This window comes from Phoca vitulina, unplaced genomic scaffold, assembly GCF_004348235.1.
Source record: "Phoca vitulina isolate PV1807 unplaced genomic scaffold, GSC_HSeal_1.0 scaffold39, whole genome shotgun sequence".
NCBI lineage: Eukaryota > Metazoa > Chordata > Mammalia > Carnivora > Phocidae > Phoca > Phoca vitulina.
The window spans coordinates 15,147,100-15,166,520 of NW_022589742.1; the positions used below are offsets into that span (position 1 = coordinate 15,147,100).

At 38.1% G+C, this 19,421-nt stretch overlaps 1 protein-coding gene across 2 annotated transcripts in view; it reads left to right on the forward strand.

Annotated features, from left to right (window-relative positions):
• Positions 1-12,276: 12,276 nt before the first annotated feature.
• The window catches only part of ZNF280C (zinc finger protein 280C), a 61,744-nt gene continuing 54,599 nt past the window's right edge, over positions 12,277-19,421 (forward strand). For both annotated transcript variants that reach the window (XM_032428306.1, XM_032428308.1), the window contains exon 1: positions 12,277-12,408. The gene's annotated coding sequence lies outside the window, so the exon portion shown is untranslated. The remainder of the gene's footprint in view (positions 12,409-19,421) is intronic.

The following is a 19,421-nucleotide window of genomic DNA, read 5'->3' on the forward strand; positions in this document are numbered from 1 at the left end:
CTGTATATGCAGCATTTGAGGTTGTGTGCTATGTCGTTTTCATAGGAGTTATAACCCAGGAGAACCATGCCAACACCTGTGCACTCTGACCTTCTCTTATGCCTCTGCCAGTTCCCAGCCCTGAGGCTGGTCCATTTTCATTCTCTTCCTATTTGTGCTCAAAGGCTGCAGAGCATTCTAAATACAGGCACAAAATGGTGTGGAAGTTGGGGCTCTCCACTTGAGCCTAAGTTGTGGGTTGGGATTCAGACATGTCTGATTACTCCAGAGACTGAGGAACCTCCTGGGAGAGCACATGTCCTCAAGGAAGAAGAAGCCAAACACAATAAGCTTGAGCCAAAAACAAAGACTAGGTCATCAGAAGGGAGAGATCCTCTGAGCCCAGTTCTGTCTCCTGGCCCTTGTCTTGAGTCCAGAGGGCAGTGAGGTGGGATGGGGTGAAGAGAAAGAAGAGGGAGGGGGGCTATAGGTAAAAGCTGAAGTATCTGTTTCAAACTTTTCAAATCCCAAACTTTATATTTATCACACATGCTCTCATTTCTTACTTTACTTGAAGGATCAAGGCATCAACACAAGTGCAAGCAATAAAATACCTGACTAGAAGTGACTTTTTAAAAATAAGAAATGTATTATCTAATAAAATAAATTTGGGGGAAGATGATTCCAAGGTTGGTTAATTGAGTAGCTCAAGTACATAATTGAAGACCCAAGCGGATTTCTTCTTTCTACTCTGCCACACTCAGCATGATGGTAATATCTCCTATCATCTCCTGTCAGGGCTACACCACGGCTTCAGCATTCCTTGGCATCAGATGCAAAGAGAGGCATCCAGCAAGGAGGGACGATGCCTCCCAGATCTGTGATTCATTCCTTACACCCTCTCTCTCAACAAAGGAAGGAAAAGCCTTTCAGGAGGCCTCTAGCAGAATTTCCCTTGGGTCCCATCAGGCAAAACTGTGTCATGCACCCATCCTAAACTAATTCCTTGTAAAAGGAATGAGACTAATCATAATGAGCTCCTCATGCTGAGGAGGAAAATCACCTTGCCAAAACATGTGGCAGAGTAGACTCCAACAACATCAATTTTTTCCAGAAATAAGGAAAGGTGACTGTGGCTTAAGCCTCAAGTTCCTTCACCTTCCCTCTCCTCCACTTCAAAGGTTTGTACGTACTTCCTTCTACTGTAAAATCTTTGTGGATCTATCCCTCTTCATCACCTGTATATTGTTCTGTCTTCATCCAGATTCTGTACTATCACAATCTGAGAGGTAATACCCCTCCATTTCAAGACCTGGCCCTCTGTGTACCTGATAGGTCCTTGACCTTGCTCTTGTCCTAGCCCCTCACAGTGATTCCTGAACCACACCTACATACTGTTCCACCTGGCACTCCTTAACTGAAAATTAGAGAATATCTGAAGACCTTTTATTTGTCCCAGAAGAATACAGATTTAAAGATTCAAGAACACTTTCAAACCCTATGAGGTGGGACAGGAATGGGGGCAGAGAGGTAAGGACCAAGAACATGCTTTATTCTTTCCTACCAGGATTCTATACACAAGGATTCTCTGTCCCATTCTGGTATGTAGGAGTATCATGTGGTATCCACAGCCTGTTTTGAGGCTCCCTCCTTTCCCCACCAGCCACAATCCCCTGGAAATTGAGTTCCACTCTAATTTTCTGTGTCCCATCCTGGAGATATGAGAATGACTGAGAATGATTTGGCTTGAACTTGAAACTTGTTCCATTTTCTTACACTCCATTGATGCGTTTATTCATTCAACAAATGTTCAACTCTGTTTCAAGAACAATATGCTGGGAAGACATTGGTAAATGAATCAGGGTTCCCAGCCTCATGGAGCTTATGTTCTGGTGGAGGAAACTGTTTCTCTCACAAGACTTGGCTTGAAATTCATGGCTCTCTGGCAGGGACCAGAATGGAAACAAAACCTAACAGCAATGCTGAGTTATTAACTCTATACAGTATAACTCATATTTTAATCCTTCACAAATAACTACTATTATTAGTCTAAAGTATTTTGATCTTTGTACAACTCATAACATATCGTATTTTTTCACTGAGGGCGTTGTTTCAGTCAATTACAGTTTCCAACAAGATAAACACTGTAGGGCAATGTACTTGCAGTACAATATGCTTTATTAACAACATGCCTTGTCATCTGAATGGGCTAGGCCAAGGATAGATGATTACAGCAAACAAGGAGCTTGTATCTGATCCAAGTTTATGTGCCATCAGAGTTGTTACCCTCTCTCTGCTCATGGTCAGGAATCGATCTGGTTATTTATCAGAATAGTTTGTAGATGATTTTTTAGGAGATAAAGTATTTACTGTTACCCACTACCTTTTGGCTACACTTACTGGAGAACATATGGTAAAATCGAATTTTATTTTCTATTTTAATGTTTAAAAATTCACCCAAGTTTATCATTCCTATTTTTGCTCAGAAAAAAGAAATGTTTCACAAATAGTGCTACACTATATGGGAATACAATACTGCTGTTTTATATTTTCTACTTACAGTAGTTTTGCTTCAGATGGTATCATGGACCCTTGGTTTCTAATTTATTCTGACAGTGTCCAAAGTGGAACTAAGCCAGTTCAGAAATATGAGTCTGAGAAGATGGATGTGAAATGAGAGCATTTAAGTGAAATATGAACCCCAGGCAATCTGAATGAATTCCCCAGCACCTTGGTTCAGGAAAGAACCTGTAAGGGTCTTAATTCACTCACAATGGAGTGCATGACCCCAAGCGAGTCACTTAATTTATCTCTGTTTCTTGGTGTCCCTGCTTTTATAACAAGGTTAATAGGACCAATAGCGCAACTGCACTTACAGGAGAAAAGAGAATTACACCCTTTCTGAAAGGTACTTGATAATTACCAATCAATTATCAAGAGGAATTTACTGAGCCTTGGGTGTACTCATCATTATATGCCCAAGGCCTACTAAGTACCTTACATATAAATACTCAAGAAATCTTTGTTGCATGGATGAATGAGAAAATGAATGAATGAGCCATTTACTGAGTGCCAGGTCCTGTGCTATAGAAGATCTGAGATGCATCCCTGCCTTCAAGGAACTAATCATCTAGTCAAATAAGACATATATAGATAAGTTATTTAACAATTTAAGGTAGTAAGCACCAAATGAATGTTATAGTTCATCATCTTCAAACTAGAATTTCCAGATTCTCTGCTTCATTATGAATTCTTCCCTAAAATTTATTTGCTTTATCTATGATTTTATTGCATAGAAGTACTTGAGGATATTTCATTAAAGACTTCCAAACATAGAAATATATTTAATTAGGATAAAATTCTGTAGAGAAGTAGAATGGAAATATAAGTTCAAGGGGAAAAAAAGAAAGTTATAAAACATTTCCATCACTCCCAAAGTTTTCTCATGCCTCCATCTTGTGCATTTCTCCCTCCATCCCTAACTCCAAGCAACCACTGATTTTGTACATTGTCACTATAGGTTAGTTTCCATTTCTAAGATTTTATACAAATGCTATCACACACTATGTACGCTCTTTTCTAGCTTCTTTCACTCAGAGTGGTGATTTTAAGATGCATCTATATTGTTCCATGTATTCATAATTTGTTCCTTTTTATTGCTATATTCCATTGTATGGATATGGCCCAATTTCCATTGTATACCACAATTTGTTTATCCATTCATCTGTTGATAGACATTTGGGTTGTTCCCAGTTTAGGCTGTTATGAATAAAACTGCTATGAACATTTGCGTACAAATCTTAATAGGGACATATGTTTTCATTTCTCCTGGTGAATACCTAGAAGTGGGATGCCTGGGTCATATGGTAGGTATATGTTGTTGTTTTTTAATTTATGGTAGGTTTATTTTAAACTTTTTTATTTGAGTATAGTTTACACACAACATTACATTACTGTCAGGTATACAACATAGTGATTTGACAAGTTTATACATTATGCTGTGCTCACCACAAGTGTAGCTGCCATCTGTCACCATACAATGCTATTACAGTATCAGTGACTGTATTCCTTATGCTGTGCCTTTTATTCCCGTGACTTATTCATTCCATAACTGGAAGCCTGTATTTCCCACTCTCTTTCACCCATTTTGCCTGCCTCCCACCTCCCTCCCCTCAACTATCCATTTGTTCTCTGAATTTGTAGTTCTGATTCTGCTTTTTGTTTATTCGTTTTTTGATTCCACATATGAGTGACATCATATGGTATTTGTCTTTCTCAGTTTGACTTATTTCACTTAGCATTAATACCCTCTAGGTCCATCCATGTTGTAGCAAATGGCATTATCTCATCCCTTCTTGGGCCTGCATAATATTCTAGTGTTTGTGTGTGTGTGTGTGTGTGTGTGTGTGTGTGTGTGCGTGTGCATGCACCACATATATAAATACCACATTGTACATATATAGTATATATGTATATATATTTATATATTCCACATCTTCCTTATCCACTTACTTATCATTGAACGCTTAGGTTGCTTACATATCTTGGCTATTGCAATAAACATAGGGATGCATACATCTTATTTTTTTTTAGATTTATTTATTTATTTATTTGAGAGAGAGAGAGAGAGAGAGTGGGGGGGGGGGGGCTTAGGGAGAGGGAGGAACAGACTCCCAGACTCCCAGCCAAGCAGGGAGCCCGACGCGGGGCCCAATCCCAGGACCCCGGGATCATGACCCGAGCCAAAGGCAGACGCCCAACCGACAGAACCACCCAGGCGCCCCAGGGAAGCATATACCTTTTTGAATTAATGTTTTCATTTCTGGGAGGGTAATACCCAGTAGTGTAATTGTTGGATCATATGGTATTTCCACTTTTAATTTTTTTGAAGAATCTCCATACTGTCTTCTACAGTGACTATGCCAATTTACATTTCCTCCACATTCTTGCCAACACTTGTTATTTTTTTGTCTTTTTGATTTTAACCATTCTGACAGGTGTAAGGGGATATCTCATTGTGGCTTAGTACCATGTTGAATAGAAGTGGTGATAGTGGCATCCTTGCCTTGTTTCTATCTTAAAAAAGAATAATTCAATCTTTCACCATTAATTATGATGCTACGTGTTGGTGTTTTATAGATGCCCTTTATTCATTTGAAGAAGTTCTTTACTATTTCTAATTTTCTAAAAATGTTTGTCAGGAATAGATATTGGATTTTGTCACGTGCTGTCTGCATCTACTGGAATAATCATATGGGTTTTCTCTATCCTGTTAATATGGTGAATTACAGGGGCACCTGGGTAGCTCAGTCAGTTAAGCATCTGCCTTCCACTCAGGTCATGATCCCAGGGTCCTGAGATCGAGCCCCACATCGGGCTCCCTGCTCCGCAGGAAGCCTGCTTCTCCCTCTCCCACTCCCCCTGCTTGTGTTCCCCCTCTCGCTGTGTCTCTCTCTGTCAAATAAATAAATAAAATCTTTAAAAAAAACTATGGTGAATTACATTGATTTTTAGAAGTTAAATTAACATTGCATTCTGGGATAAACCCTCTTGAGCCTTGAAGTATAATTTTTATATGCTGTTTATTTTATTTGCTAATGTTTTGCTAAGGAAATTTGCCTCTATATTCATGAAGGATATTGATCTACAATTTTTTAAAATATTTTTCTTTTTTTAAAGATTTTTATTTATTTGAGAGCGAGAGAGCAAGCACGAGCAGAGGGGAGGGGTAGAGGGAGAAGCAGACTCCCCACTGAGCAGGGAGCCCAATGCGGGGCTTGATCCCAGGACCCTGGGATCATGACCTGAACCGAGGGCAGATGCTTAACCAGCTGAGCCACCCAGGCACCCTTTAAAATATTTTTCTTATGTTTTGGTATGAAGGTTATGCTAGCCTCATAAAGTGAGCTGGACAGTGTTCCCTCTTTTTCTGTTTTCTGAAAAATGTTTGTAAGATTGGTGTTATTCAGTAGTGAAGCCATCTGGCACTGCAGTTTTCTTTTGGAGAAATTTTTTTCTAACAAATTCAATTTGTTTAATAGATAAAGTGATATTCAGATTTTCTGCTCCTTAAGTCTATTTTGGTAAATTGTATTTTTTCAAGAAATTTGTCCTTCCAGCTATGTTGTTGAATTGTTGACATAATGTTATTCATAGTGTTTTCTTCTTATTCTTCAATGTCTGTAGGATCTGTGCTGACAACCCTTAGCCATAATCATAATCATTACTATATATGCCTTTGTCATGTATGTTAACATGTAATAGATTTATTATTGTTAAAACAAATTAATAAATAATTTTTAAAATTTTCACACATTTTACTTACCAGAATTTGGTTTAAGGAACACCAGTCCGAGACAACATGGTTCAAATTTCAGTTATTACCATATATGGAAGTGTAAGGGAATACTATGCACTATTTATTTATTTATTTATTTGAGAGAGAGAGAGAAAGAGCATGTGCAAGTGGAGAGACGGGCAGAGGAGGAGGGGGAGGGAAAGGGAGAAAGAATTTGAAGCAGATTCCATGCTGAGTGTGGAACCCCACATGGGGTTCAATCTCTTGACCATGAGATCATGACCTAAGCCAAAACCAAGAGTCAGACACTTAACCGACTGAGCCACCAAGGCACCCCTATGCACAATTTTATGTGAACAAGTTAGATAACTTGGATGAAATTGGCAAATTCCTAGAAAGACACAAGTTATGAAAACAAATGCAAGAAAAAATAGAAAATCTGAATAGGTCAATTACAAGGAAAGAAGTTTATCTAATAGTTCAAAATTTCCCACACAGAAAAGTCCAGGACCAAATGGATTAACTGTAGAATTCTACCAAACATTTAAAGAAGAATTAATACCAGTGTTTCACAAATGCTTCCAGGAAATAGAAGAGGATGTGATGCTTCCCAGTTCATTCTATGAGGTCAGTGTTACCCTAATACCAAGACCAGAGAGAGACATCATATAAAAAAGAAGGAAAAGAAAAGGTCCTATGGATATAGACTCAAAAAATCCTCAATATGACTTAAATAAATGGAAAGACATCCTGGATTCATGGGTTAGAACACTTAATATTGTTAAGATGGCAATGTTACCCAAATGATCTACAGATTAACTACAACTTTATCAAAATTCTAACTGGGTTTTTTTTTCCAGAAATGGACAAGTTGACCCTAAAATTCATGTAGAAATACAAGAGACCCTAAACTGCCAAAAAAAAAATCTTGAAAAAAAAAAAAAGAACAGTTGGAGAATTTCCACTTGCTAATTTCAAAACTTAGTACAAAGCTACAGTAATCAAGGCTCCTGGGTGGCTCAGTCAGTTGAGCATCCAACTCTTGATTTTGGCTCAGGTCATGATCTCAGGGTTGAGGGATCAAGCCTTGAGTGGGGCTCTGCACTCAGAAGCATGGAGTCTGCTTGAGATTCTCTCTCCCTCTCCCTCTGCCCCTTCCCCCACTCGCACATGCTCTCTCTCTAAAATAAATAAATAAATAAATAAATAAATAAATAAATAAATAAATAAATTTTTTAAAAAGCTACAGTAATCAAGACAGTACACTACTGGTATAAAGATAAATATAAAGGTCAATGGAATAGAATTGGGAGCCCAGAAATAAATCTTTGCATTTACAGTCAACTGATTTTTGACAAGAATATCAAGACCATTCAATAGGGAAAGAATAGTCCTTTCAGAGAATGGTGCAGGGACAACAGGATAGTCACATGCAAAGAATGAAGTTGGTCCCCTAAGTCACACTGTATATAAAAATTAACTCAAAATGGATCAAAAACCTAAATTTAAAACCTAAAACTATAAAACCCTTAGAGGTGCCTGGGTAACTCAGTCGGTTGAGCATCTGCCTTCAGCTCAGGTCATGATCCCAAGGTCCTGGGATTGAGCCCTGCATCGGGCTCCCTGCTCAGCGGGGAGCCCGTTTCTCCCTCTCCCTCTGTGCTCTCTCACTCTCTCTCAAGTAAATAAATAAAATCTTTTAAAATAAATAAATAAGGGCGCCTGGGTGGCTCAGTTGGTTAAGCGACTGCCTTCGGCTCAGGTCATGATCCTGGAGTCCCTGGATCGAGTCCCGCATCGGGCTCCCTGCTCGGCAGGGAGCCTGCTTCTCCCTATGACCCTCACCCCTCTCATGTGCTCTCTCTCTCTCATTCTCTCTGTCTCAAATAAATAAATAAAATTTTAAAAAAAAAAAAACCTTAAAAAAATAAAATAAAATAAAATAAAATAAAATAAATAAATAAATAAAATCCTTAGAAGAAAACATAGGTAAATGTTTGTGACCTTCGATTAGCCAGCAGATATGATACCTAAAGCATATACAACAGAACAAAAATATAAAGTGGATTTCATCAAAATTAAATTTTGATGCATCAAAGGACACTATCGAGTAAATGAAAAAACAACTCACAGAATGGGAGAAAATATTTGCCAACCATATAACTATATATCTAATAACAACCTAGTATCCAGAATGTTTAAAGAAGTCTTACAACTCAACAATAAAAAGATAGGGGCACCTGGGTGGCTCAGTCGGTTAAGCGTCTACCTTCAGCTCGGGTCATGATCCTGGCATCCTGGGATCGAGCCCCACGTAGGGCTCCCTGCTCAGCTGGGAACCTGCTTCTCCCTCCCCCTGTGCCCCTCTTGCCTGCTCATGTGCTCACTCTCTCTCTCTCTCTCTCTTTCTCTCTCTCAAATAAATAAAATCTTTAAAAAAGATAAACAATCCAAGTAAAAATGAACAAAGGATTTAAATAGACATCCACCCAAAGAAGATATACAAATGACCAATCAGTACATGAAAAATGCTCAAATGCATTAAGTGAATCAAAATTACAATGGGATGCCAGTTTATATCCATTAGGATGGTTTCACACCCACTAGGATGGCTATAACAAAAACAAACCAACCAACCAAAAAAAAAAAAAAAAAAAACCCACCACCAAACAAACAGAAAAAATAAAGTATTGGCAAAGTAGTGGAGAAATTGGAATCATAATAAATCCTAGTGGAAATGAAAGGTGGTGCAGCCACTGTGGAAAATATTGGTAGTTCATCAAAAAGTTAATCAGAGTTACCATATGACTCAGCATTTACACTCTTAGGTACATACCAAGAAAATTAAAGAAATGCATATATGAATGTTCATAGCAGCATTATTCATAGTAGCCAAATGTGGAAACAATCCAGTTACCCATCAATTGACAAATGGCTAAATAAAATGTGCTATATGCATACCATGATATATTATTTGGCCATAAAAAGGAATGATGTATGTGCTACAACATGGATGAACCTTGAAAATACTATTCTGAGGGAAAGAAAAGCCAATCACAAACAATGACACATTATATGACTCCATCTATATGGAATGTCCAAATCAGGGAAATCAATAGAGACAGAAAGCAGAGTGGTGGTAGCCTAGGGCTGGGGAGTAACTGGTGGGTGGGTAGGGGCATGGCAGTTAATGTGTATGGGGTTTCTTTTGGGGTGATTAAAATATTCTAAAATTGACTGTGGTTATGATCACACATATCTGTGATTATACTAAAAACCATTGAATTATACAATTAAATGGGTGAATTGTATGGAATGTGAACTATATCTCAATAAAGCTGTTTTTGAAAAAGTCTTATACACAGTGTTCATAGCTGCATTATTTATAAGAGCCCCAAAAGTGGAAACAACCCAAATATCCATCACCTGAAGAATGGAGAAACAAAAATATGGTATAATCTATATGATGAAATATTATGCAGCCATAAAAAGGGATGGAATACTGACACATGCTACCACATGGATGAACCTACCTCAAAAACATTATGTTAAGTGAAAGAAACCAGACACAAAAAGCTACGTATTGCATGATTCCATTTATATGCAATGTGCAATGTCCAGAAGAGGCAAATCTGTAGATTACACAAAGTTAATTAAAGGTTACCAGGGTATGTGGGCAGGAGGGAATTGGGAATGGCTTTAAGCAAGTATGAGGTTTCTTTTTTGGGATGAAGGAAATGTTCTGAAGTTAGATAGTGATGATGGTTACATAATATTGTGAATATATTAGAAACCACTGTGTTGTACACTTTAATTTTTTTTTTTAAGATTTTATTTATTTACTTGAGAGAGAGACAGAGAGAAGGGTAGAGGGAGAGGGAGAAGCAGACTCCCCACCTAACAGGGAACCCAATGTGGGGCTCGATCCCAGGACCCCGAGGTCATGACCCGAGCCGAAGGCAGACGCCCAACTGACCGAGCCACCCTGTAATGTACACTTTAAAATGGTGAGTTTTTTATGTGAGTAATGTACGCCCGACTGACCGAGCCACCCTGTAATGTACACTTTAAAATGGTGAGTTTTTTATGTGAGTATCTCGATTTTTAAAATTGCCCCAAAAAGGCTATATAGGAGTAACTCCTCATTTAATGGCAGTCTTGAAAAGAGAAAAAATAACCAGTGGCCAGTTAATCAACAGAACCAACAGACTGGTTTTCTAGAAGCTTGAGGAGGAGTTTTAAGGAGAGTCAACCATTCAAACAATTTCCCATGTGTTGACTCCATTCTCACCAGGCATCCTTTTTATTATAGTTTGGCTTCTGTGTACATTTCCTTTTGAGAGAAAATTTGCTGACCAGGGTTTTCTGGTCTTCTTGGTTGTTATATTTTCCACGAAGAAAGAATAACCTGGATTGGAATTTTGATTTGGTTTATAAATGTTTTCTGATTATCCCACTGAGGCAATTTGACCCTCCCCCCTCCTAATTTTAGATTGGATGTGGAGGCTCATTACCCTCTATACACAGGGAGAATTACAAATTTTATTTTATTTTATTTTACTTTAGATTTTTATTCATTTATGTGAGAGAGAGAGAGCAGGAGTGGGGGGTGGGGGGTGGGAGCATCAGAGGAAGAGGGAGAAGCAGATTCCCCATCGAGCAGGGAGCTGGACACCAGGCTCAATTCCATTACCCTAAGATCATGACCTGAGCAAAAAGCAGACGCTTAGCCAACTGAGCCACCCAGGTGCCCTGAAAGAAATTTTATTACTCAAGGAACCTCCCTGGAGAGCAGGAAAGCAAACAGGTCTGGGTTGGCTTGTGAGAGGAAGAGAAAGTATGCTGGGCCTTTAGGGTCTAGAGGATGGGACTGGGGAAAAGCTTCCCTTCACGGACTGTAGATTTGCAAGTTTTAAATTTCATGCCTGTGCCAAAGGAGATGGTGGGCAGGCTGCAGATTTGACAGTTTTAAATGTCTCATCAGCACCAAAGGAAGAGGCCAGCTGGAGAGTTGCGAGTTTTAAATTTCCCACTGACAACAAATGAGAAGGCACTGGGCTTTCCTATTAGCCTGTCCAGAAGTGGGGAGGAATCTATGAATGCCCCAAGATTTTGGAACTTTTAACTTCCCATATTTGTGATTTTGATTATTCTGTTTTTCTTGTAAAGCTTATTTTCAGGACCAGTAGCAAAGGGTAGTATAGATGAGAAAGAAGAAACTAACTCAAATAGAAGAATTGGTAGGATTCAGTGACTGACTGAACTTACGTGTGTGTTCAGGAACTAATGAAGCAAGATTTTAAGTCTGGGTAATTTGAGAGCGGGACCCCTAGTGCCATAGACCTTCTGAAGGTCTATTGGGAGAAGAAATTTTTTTACTCTTCAGAACACACATGTTTAGAAAATGTTTGTGCAAGCAGTATCTTGGCAAATGTTTTTATTGTAAATGTATATTTTTCTTAACATTTTAATAACTATTATAGACATCTATATGACGAGACTAACGGAGTTACAAGCGAAGTTATATTATTTAAAACAAATTTGGTGAAATTAACCAATAATTCAAATAATCGGACTTTTATTCCTTTTACTCATCTGGTTTATGTCTTTGCCTCTCAGGTACAGTACTAATTTTTATTGGTGTTCCTGTCTCTTACACTCAAAGAAGACCCGGAATTCACATTTTCAAGGTGGGCAGCCCAAATTTCGAGACTGCAACTCAGTTTGAACAATGGATTCACTGAGGAGATCGTCATCAGCGTGGGACCCTTACCCCGGCCCTCCCCCCGCAGCCCGTGGCCCAGAGTGCACTGCCAGAGTGCCTCTGCCTTCGAGAAAGTGTAAGGCCACGCACATGTCCGCGCCGCCCTTCCCGGTCGGTTAGAAAAGAAACCCGGATGTGCACGGACCGGGGGGGGGGGGGGGGGGGGGAGGAGTTGGCGTCCACCCATGAGGCAGTGCGCGTAGTTATATACTTTTGCCTTGGTCTGAGGCGCTCATTCCGCGCTGGGAGTCGCCGCGGCCGCCACGGTTTCTGTGGCCGCCGCCTAGTGTCTTCGCGCTCCTCCCTTTCCTCCTCCTCTTTCTCCTCCTCCTTCGAGTCCCAGTCAGGGCGACCTGCTCTGCTCACGGTAAGTGATCCCCCGCCCCCGCCTGCTTCTCGCTGAAGCCGGCAGCGGCTCTGCCACACGGCCGTGGCCGCATCGCTCTGAGGGTGGCGGCGCCGGCTCGGCTCTGAGGGGGGGCAGGTTGAGGGTCCGGATGCCGGTGTGTGTTGCTAGGATCGCCCAGGGAGCGGGGGAGGGGACGAACTTGGCGGCGCGGTGGCGGGTGGGCCACCATCTTGCGCCAGCCCCGGCGGGGGAGGGATCTCGGAAAGGTAGCTGCTCGGCGGCTGGGTTTGGCGGCCCGCTCAGGCCGTTGGCCGGGCGGGCCGCCGCCGCTGCCTCCTCACCACCCGGGGCCTGTGCGTCTTGTCAGTCCTCAGCCTGGTTTTGGCTTTTCTTTCAGGAGGCAACTCCCTTTGGTCTTTTGTATATTTGATACCAATGTTTGGTGAGACCCGCCCACCCTCAAGTCTCTTCAGTCTTAAGAGACCACAGAAGGTTCTGAACTTTCTGGCTTCTGAGCCTCTTGGGCCCCTCCTTTCAGTCCCGGTTCCCCCATCCAGGTTACTGGTCATTCAGTGCTGATACCCTTGTTCTTGCCAAAGGGACTGTGCTGCTCGTTGTAGAAATCGTGCTCCATTCAGTTATTGTTTAGAAGAGAAGAGCCCTAAGGAGAAACGTGGAGTTAGATACACAATTTTTTAACAGCTTTGCACGTTTTGCTTGGATGGAAAAAATTATTTCATTTTGAGGTTTTATCCTTCTCTAGACACAGAGGGAGTTCCTCTTAAGTTACCTCAGTTTTAATGCTTTTTTAAAGGAGAAATCATAGAAGAAAATGTCAAGTGAGCCAGGTTCTGCAAGCACAGGAGATCTTCATCTAAGGGATTGTCTTTGTTTGCAAAGATTTTTTAGTTGTTTTTTTTAAATCTGTGAACTTAAATTTTGCCTTTATTGTTTTCTGGTTTGGACTGAATTTTAATGTGTTTGTGTGCCATTAAAAATAAAATTGAAACCAAGAAATAGAGTTTCAAACTACAAAAGTCTCCTCTTAGCATTTGTGAGATGTCCTGATTTGGGGGTTACTGTAAAAACTCAAGCTGTCTCCTTAAGCAGAAACTTTACTGAGCTTATGAGGGAACTGGTTTGCTTATAAAATTAAGTTAGGACTGTGTGCCCTTGGTGCTTTAACATCGGTACAGATTCCGCTATAATTGCGTCTTTCATTTGTATAGTCATTGATAATTGGTCCTTTTAAGGTGAGCTGTGGAGTGTTGGTAGAACTGTTTAGAAGGTGAGAAGACAGCCTCAAGGAGAAGACTTTCCCTGAGGCGACTTGGATAGGAAGTGATAGAACCAGTTCTTGAACCTAGGTCTTCTGACTTCTCCAATGCTCAGTTCACTGCATCATGCCCCACTTCTAATGGGAATGAGGTGGTCAAGGAGAATAAGCAAGGACACTCACCTAAAAAAATATAGGAGCTATTTTTCAATTTCCCTTTCCTTTATATTTTCATTTTTAAGACTTAATATCTTTTCAACTTTTTAGTATTTAAATGATATCGTTATTATTTCCAAGCATGTTGAAATGTTGAAGAATAGCCCATTCTTCCAGTAGCTCATTTTTCCATCAGAAAAAGTTGTGATGTTGAAGGGCTCCAAATTTCAGCTTCCCTGTTCAACCCATTTTCCTCACTTAAGTTTTCTAGTCCAATCTGATTTCTTCATCCCAGTGTTTTACTACCCAGCACCAGCATTTTTAGTAGAAAAGGAGACTTCAGTGGAAAGAGTATATAATTCAGTATCCTTGCTTCTCTACCATTTGTTTTCTTTATTCAAGAGGACATTTAGAACCATATCAAAAAAATTGTTGTTGCTGTTGTTATACTAATTGGACAGGAAAAATACTTAGCTGAAAAGTGATTTTTGTGAATAGAAAGTAATCCATAGTTTTAGTGACTGGATATAGGAAACATATTGAAAACATAGTTTGTTGTTTCAAAAGTAACTTTTCAAAGAACAGAAATATTTATGATATATTCAGTAATTAAATATATAACGCTGAATATTTTTTCTGTCCTCCCGCTTCAGAGAGGGACTTGAAAATGTTTGGTTTTTATAAGGTTTTAAATAATGACTCAGGAAGACATGGTTCACTCAGTAATTTGTATCAAAAATGTGTTTTTGATTCATTCTCTGCAAAGCAGTTTTATTTTAAGGAGTGGTTTTATTAACCCTCAATATGTCAAGGAAAATAGTGATCCCTATGTATCATCTGGATAAAATGGACCATTTATTTTATTTTTTATATTTTAAGTCCTTTTACAAATAATTTACATAAAAATAAAGAAATAGTGAAATCAACTTTATTAGATACTTAATAAGGATTGAAACATGGTGTACTTCTTTGTATATATTTAGAAAAAAGATACATTTCGGAAGCTGATAAAAGAATCCAGCTGTCTTTTATTAAACAGATATTAAAGACATTTGCAAAAATGTAAATCAGTGCCACTCTTCTCATTAAATTTTTTGTTTTAGAAAATAGTTATTTTCATTAAAATATTTATATGAACATGTAATGGGCTTATTATTACTTTAAATAAATAAATTAATTAATTAATTAATTAATTTTTTCTCGTTTTCAATTTCTAATATGGTAAATATCAATAGATATAATCCATATAAACAAGCTCATTTGGGTCTTCAGGTTTTAAGAATGCAAAGAGGTCCTGAGACATCCTGAGATCAAAAAGCTGGAGAACTACTGGTCTGGTGTACGTTATTGGTGACAATATCTTAGCAGTTCTTTACATGAACTAGGATTTTGTTTTCCTTTAGTGTTTATATTCATCAACTTGTAATATGACTTCCAGTAAAGAAGGAAAAGTTGAGTAAAATAATGTAAAGTACGGTACAATAATTTTTCTTGTGCTTTATTTAATCTTCCTAATAGTGCTGCAAGGAAGATAACTACTGTTTTTACTTTACAGGTAGTAAAACTAAGCTCAGAGAGGTTGATTAAACATCCTGTAGGTTTGGCAATCAGAAAGTGGTAGATTCAAAATTCCCAGTTATTCAGCCCCTATGTCAAGTGTTTTCATCATTGTACTCTACTCTTTTACTTGACATTTTCCACAGTGGATGTTTTATCCCTATAAAATGTGAATTAATTAATAATACTTCCTGAGATTACTTTAGTAATTGGTGATTATAGAATATCTTATGAAACTTACATAAAATATTTATTATATAATTTGGCTTTGAAAAGCCATTTATTTTAGCCTTTTTTGCAGATTATGCCTTCTACATATGAAGTGCAATAAAAACATTCTTATAGGTAAAATCTTTACCTTGAGTATGATATAACAATTACTTTGCGGAAAGTAAATTTTATAGCACCCCACCCAAAAAACTAACATAAAAGAAAATGTTTTAAAATATAAGCAATCTTGGCAAAGTATTATGCTAATGAACTTCAGTTGTAGTGTCAACTAGCTACTTTCCACAAATAGATGAAATCTGAATGTCGACAGAGGGAAAAAAAATGAAAACCTAAATAAAATAAGGGGGAAATAGGAAAGTTATTAAATATCTTCTCAAAATATGCCAGGACTTCATGTGTTCAGACTTGCAAAAAAATAATTCCCACAATATAAAAATTTCTTAAACAAACAAAAAAAAGATGATGAGCCTAAGTTTTCCTTCTAAACTATATGTGATTTGTTCCCAAAACCTGGTTTGAGAGTTTGAATTGTTTAGGTGTCAATGAAATTGTCTAAGGAATTAAGGTATAATCCAGTGTTCCTTGCATTTGAGTACCGTAGCAATTAATTTCTGTTATAAGAAAACATTTTCATAGACATCTTCCTACTTAAAATGTTTAAAATATTTCTACAGCTCTTACACAATCATAAAACAAAATCAAAACTATAAAATCAATGCTATTGGAATTAACTTTAATACATTGAGTGAATATACATTTTGATGAAACAAAGTCACTGCCTACTTGTATTGCATTTTTCATACCTATCTAAACAATGGCAAGATTTTTCTATTTGAATCTTTTAAATACCATCATTTTTATAGCTAACCATACTGTCATTTGTCCATTTAGTGCAAATGCATCATTTAGATATTTTCTTCCTATGTTCTTTAGTTTGTTATTAGCCAGCAGCAGTAAAAGTGATAGTACTTGATGAAAATGCAGTAGTAAAGACAGACAAAAACAGCAGTACTGATATGATCCAACAATTTCTGCTTCTGGGTATTTATCTGAAGAAAATGAAAACACTAACTTGAAATAATATTTGCATCCCCATGTTCATTGCAACATTATTTACAATAGCCAAGACATGGAAACAACCAAAGTGTCCATCATTGGATGAATGGATAAAGAAAATTTGGTGTATAAATATAAAATGGACTATTATTCAGCCATAAAAAGGAAGGAAATCCTGCCATTCATGACATGCATGGACCTTGAGGGCTTTATGCTAAGTGAAATAAATCAGAAAGACAAATACTGTATGATCTCACTTACATGTGGAATCTTAAAAAAAGGGGGGGGACTTATAGATACAGAGAACACATTGGTGGTTGCCAGAGCTGGGGTGTGGGATGGACGAATTTGGTGAAGATGGCCAAAAGGTACAAACTTCCAGTAATATAAGCCTTGGAGATGTAATTTATAGAATGGTGATTACAGTTAATAAGACTGTATTGTATATTTGAAAGTTTTTAGATAGCAAAACAATATATTGTTTTAGATAGAGCACTCCTGCACCATCCGCAATATTATCTTTTCCCCAGAGGTCTATTAGTTTGAAAAATATGGGGGTAATAAGCCACTGGTAAGTGTATTATTACTCTTGGATGCAAGTACCAGAAACCTCGCTCAAGGTGGATTAAACCAGAAATGAACAATTATTCCTCCTCTTAATTGAAAAGTCTTAATAGTTAATTAACTTCAAGCATGGCTAGCTTCAGGTATTTAATGGTATTATCAGAACTTGAATATCTCCCTACCCTACTCTTTCTCTACCCCAGAATCTTAAGGCTTTTCCATTTTCTTTGTTGGTTTCTTTCTTAGACATTCTTTCTCCACATAGTGACTCCATTACTCCCAGGCTTATATCCTACCAACTTATTATTTTCTTAACAGCTTTATTAAGATAAAATTCACATAATAGGGGCCCCTGTGTGGCTCAGTTGGTTAGGTGTCCGACTTGATTTTGGCTCAGGTTATGATCTCAGGGTCCTGGGATCGGATTGAGCCTGGCATTGGGCTCCATGCTCAGTGGGGAGTCTGATCAAGATTCTCTCTCTCTCCCTCTCTCTCTGCCCCTCCCCACCCCATGCTCTTATTCTCTCTAAAATAACTAATCTTTAAAAATTTCACATAACATTCAATTCAGCCATTTGAAGTATACAATTTAATGGTTTTAGTATATTCACAGTGGCATGTAACCATCACCACAGTCAATTTAGAACATTTTCATCACCCCCAAAAGAAACCCCATATCCACTAGGAGTCACTCCCCACTTTACCCCCAACCCTCCCAGCCCTAAGCAACCACTACTGTACTTTCTGTCTTTATGAATTTGCCATTTCTGGACATTTCATGTAAATGAAGTCATATAATACATGGTCTTTTTGACTGGCTTCTTTCACTTAGTATGTTCCCAAGGTTCATCCATGTTATAGTATGTATCAGTATTATTGCTTTTATGACTGAATATTATTCCATTGTATAGGTATATCACATTTTGTTTATCCATTCATCGGTTAGGCATGTGGGTTGTTTCCACTTTTTGGCTATTATAAATAATGCTGCTATGCACATTCCCGTGTATAAGTTTTTGTATGGGCATATGTTTTCAATTCTCTCTCACTTGGAGTGGAATTGCTGTGTCATATGGTAACTATGTATAACTTTGTGAGTGACTGCCAAAGTATTTTCCACAGTGTCTGCACCATTTCATATTCCCACCAGCAGTGTATGAGGGTTCCAATTTCTCCATATCCTTGCCAACACTTGTTATTATCTGCCTTTTTTATTATAGCCATCCTAGTAGGCACGAAATGCACAGAACATACAATTTACCATTTTAACTATTTTAATCTATTAACATTTTTTGAAAATTTTGTAGAATTGAACTCTTAAAAGATAGGTGAATTTTAAATATATAGAAACTGAAACCATAAAATATCTAAATAGTAGTTATAATTATTTATACAGGCCGTCTCCAAAAACCGGATTGTATTCCAAGAGGTCTTTCATTAGTTACTTGGAATTCATTTTTCCCTCATAGGAACAGTGTACTAACATGGGCATAGTATCTCTACCTAAGTCAATAGCTGAAGTGGAGAGTTCTTTTCTGTTCTGCCTATTTTGGTGCCAGCTCTGAGTTGCAGAACCTAGAGACCCTCTGGAGCTGCTATTATGGGAGCTTTAAGATCCTCATTGCACGTTTTGCTGGGTATTCCATTTCTTTGACAGATGACTTACTCTCCCATATAATTCCTTGCATTGTCACCAGAACTCTGAAATTATGACTTGAGAGTTTTTTTGTGGTGATAGTTTTGGAGGGCTTGACTACTTTATTGGATAGTGCAGCTTTAGATGAAGTTATGGTTCCAATGGCATCTGAAGATTTCTGACTTTTTAGAGTGTTTATAAATGTACCAATTGAAGCTCCTTGGTGGCTGTTACAGGCCTCAGAATTCATCTCTGTAGTCATAGGCAGTGGATATGACTTGTTTATATAAACTACATGTATGTTTAGTACTAATTTTAGGCTATTTGTGCTAATAGATATTTTATGTGAGCATTTAATAAAAGTGTTATACATGAATCTCCATAGGCTATGCAGTTGTGACTCTTAAAAAAAACTTGTGTTCCTAGTGGCAGTAGGTCTTTAATACTGAGCAAGAATTGACATATATTTTTCTACTTGACATATGCATTACCTTAATTCTAGTTTAGGGAGAAATAGTAACTATTCAAATAATTGAGTTAAAGAGATTTGAATAG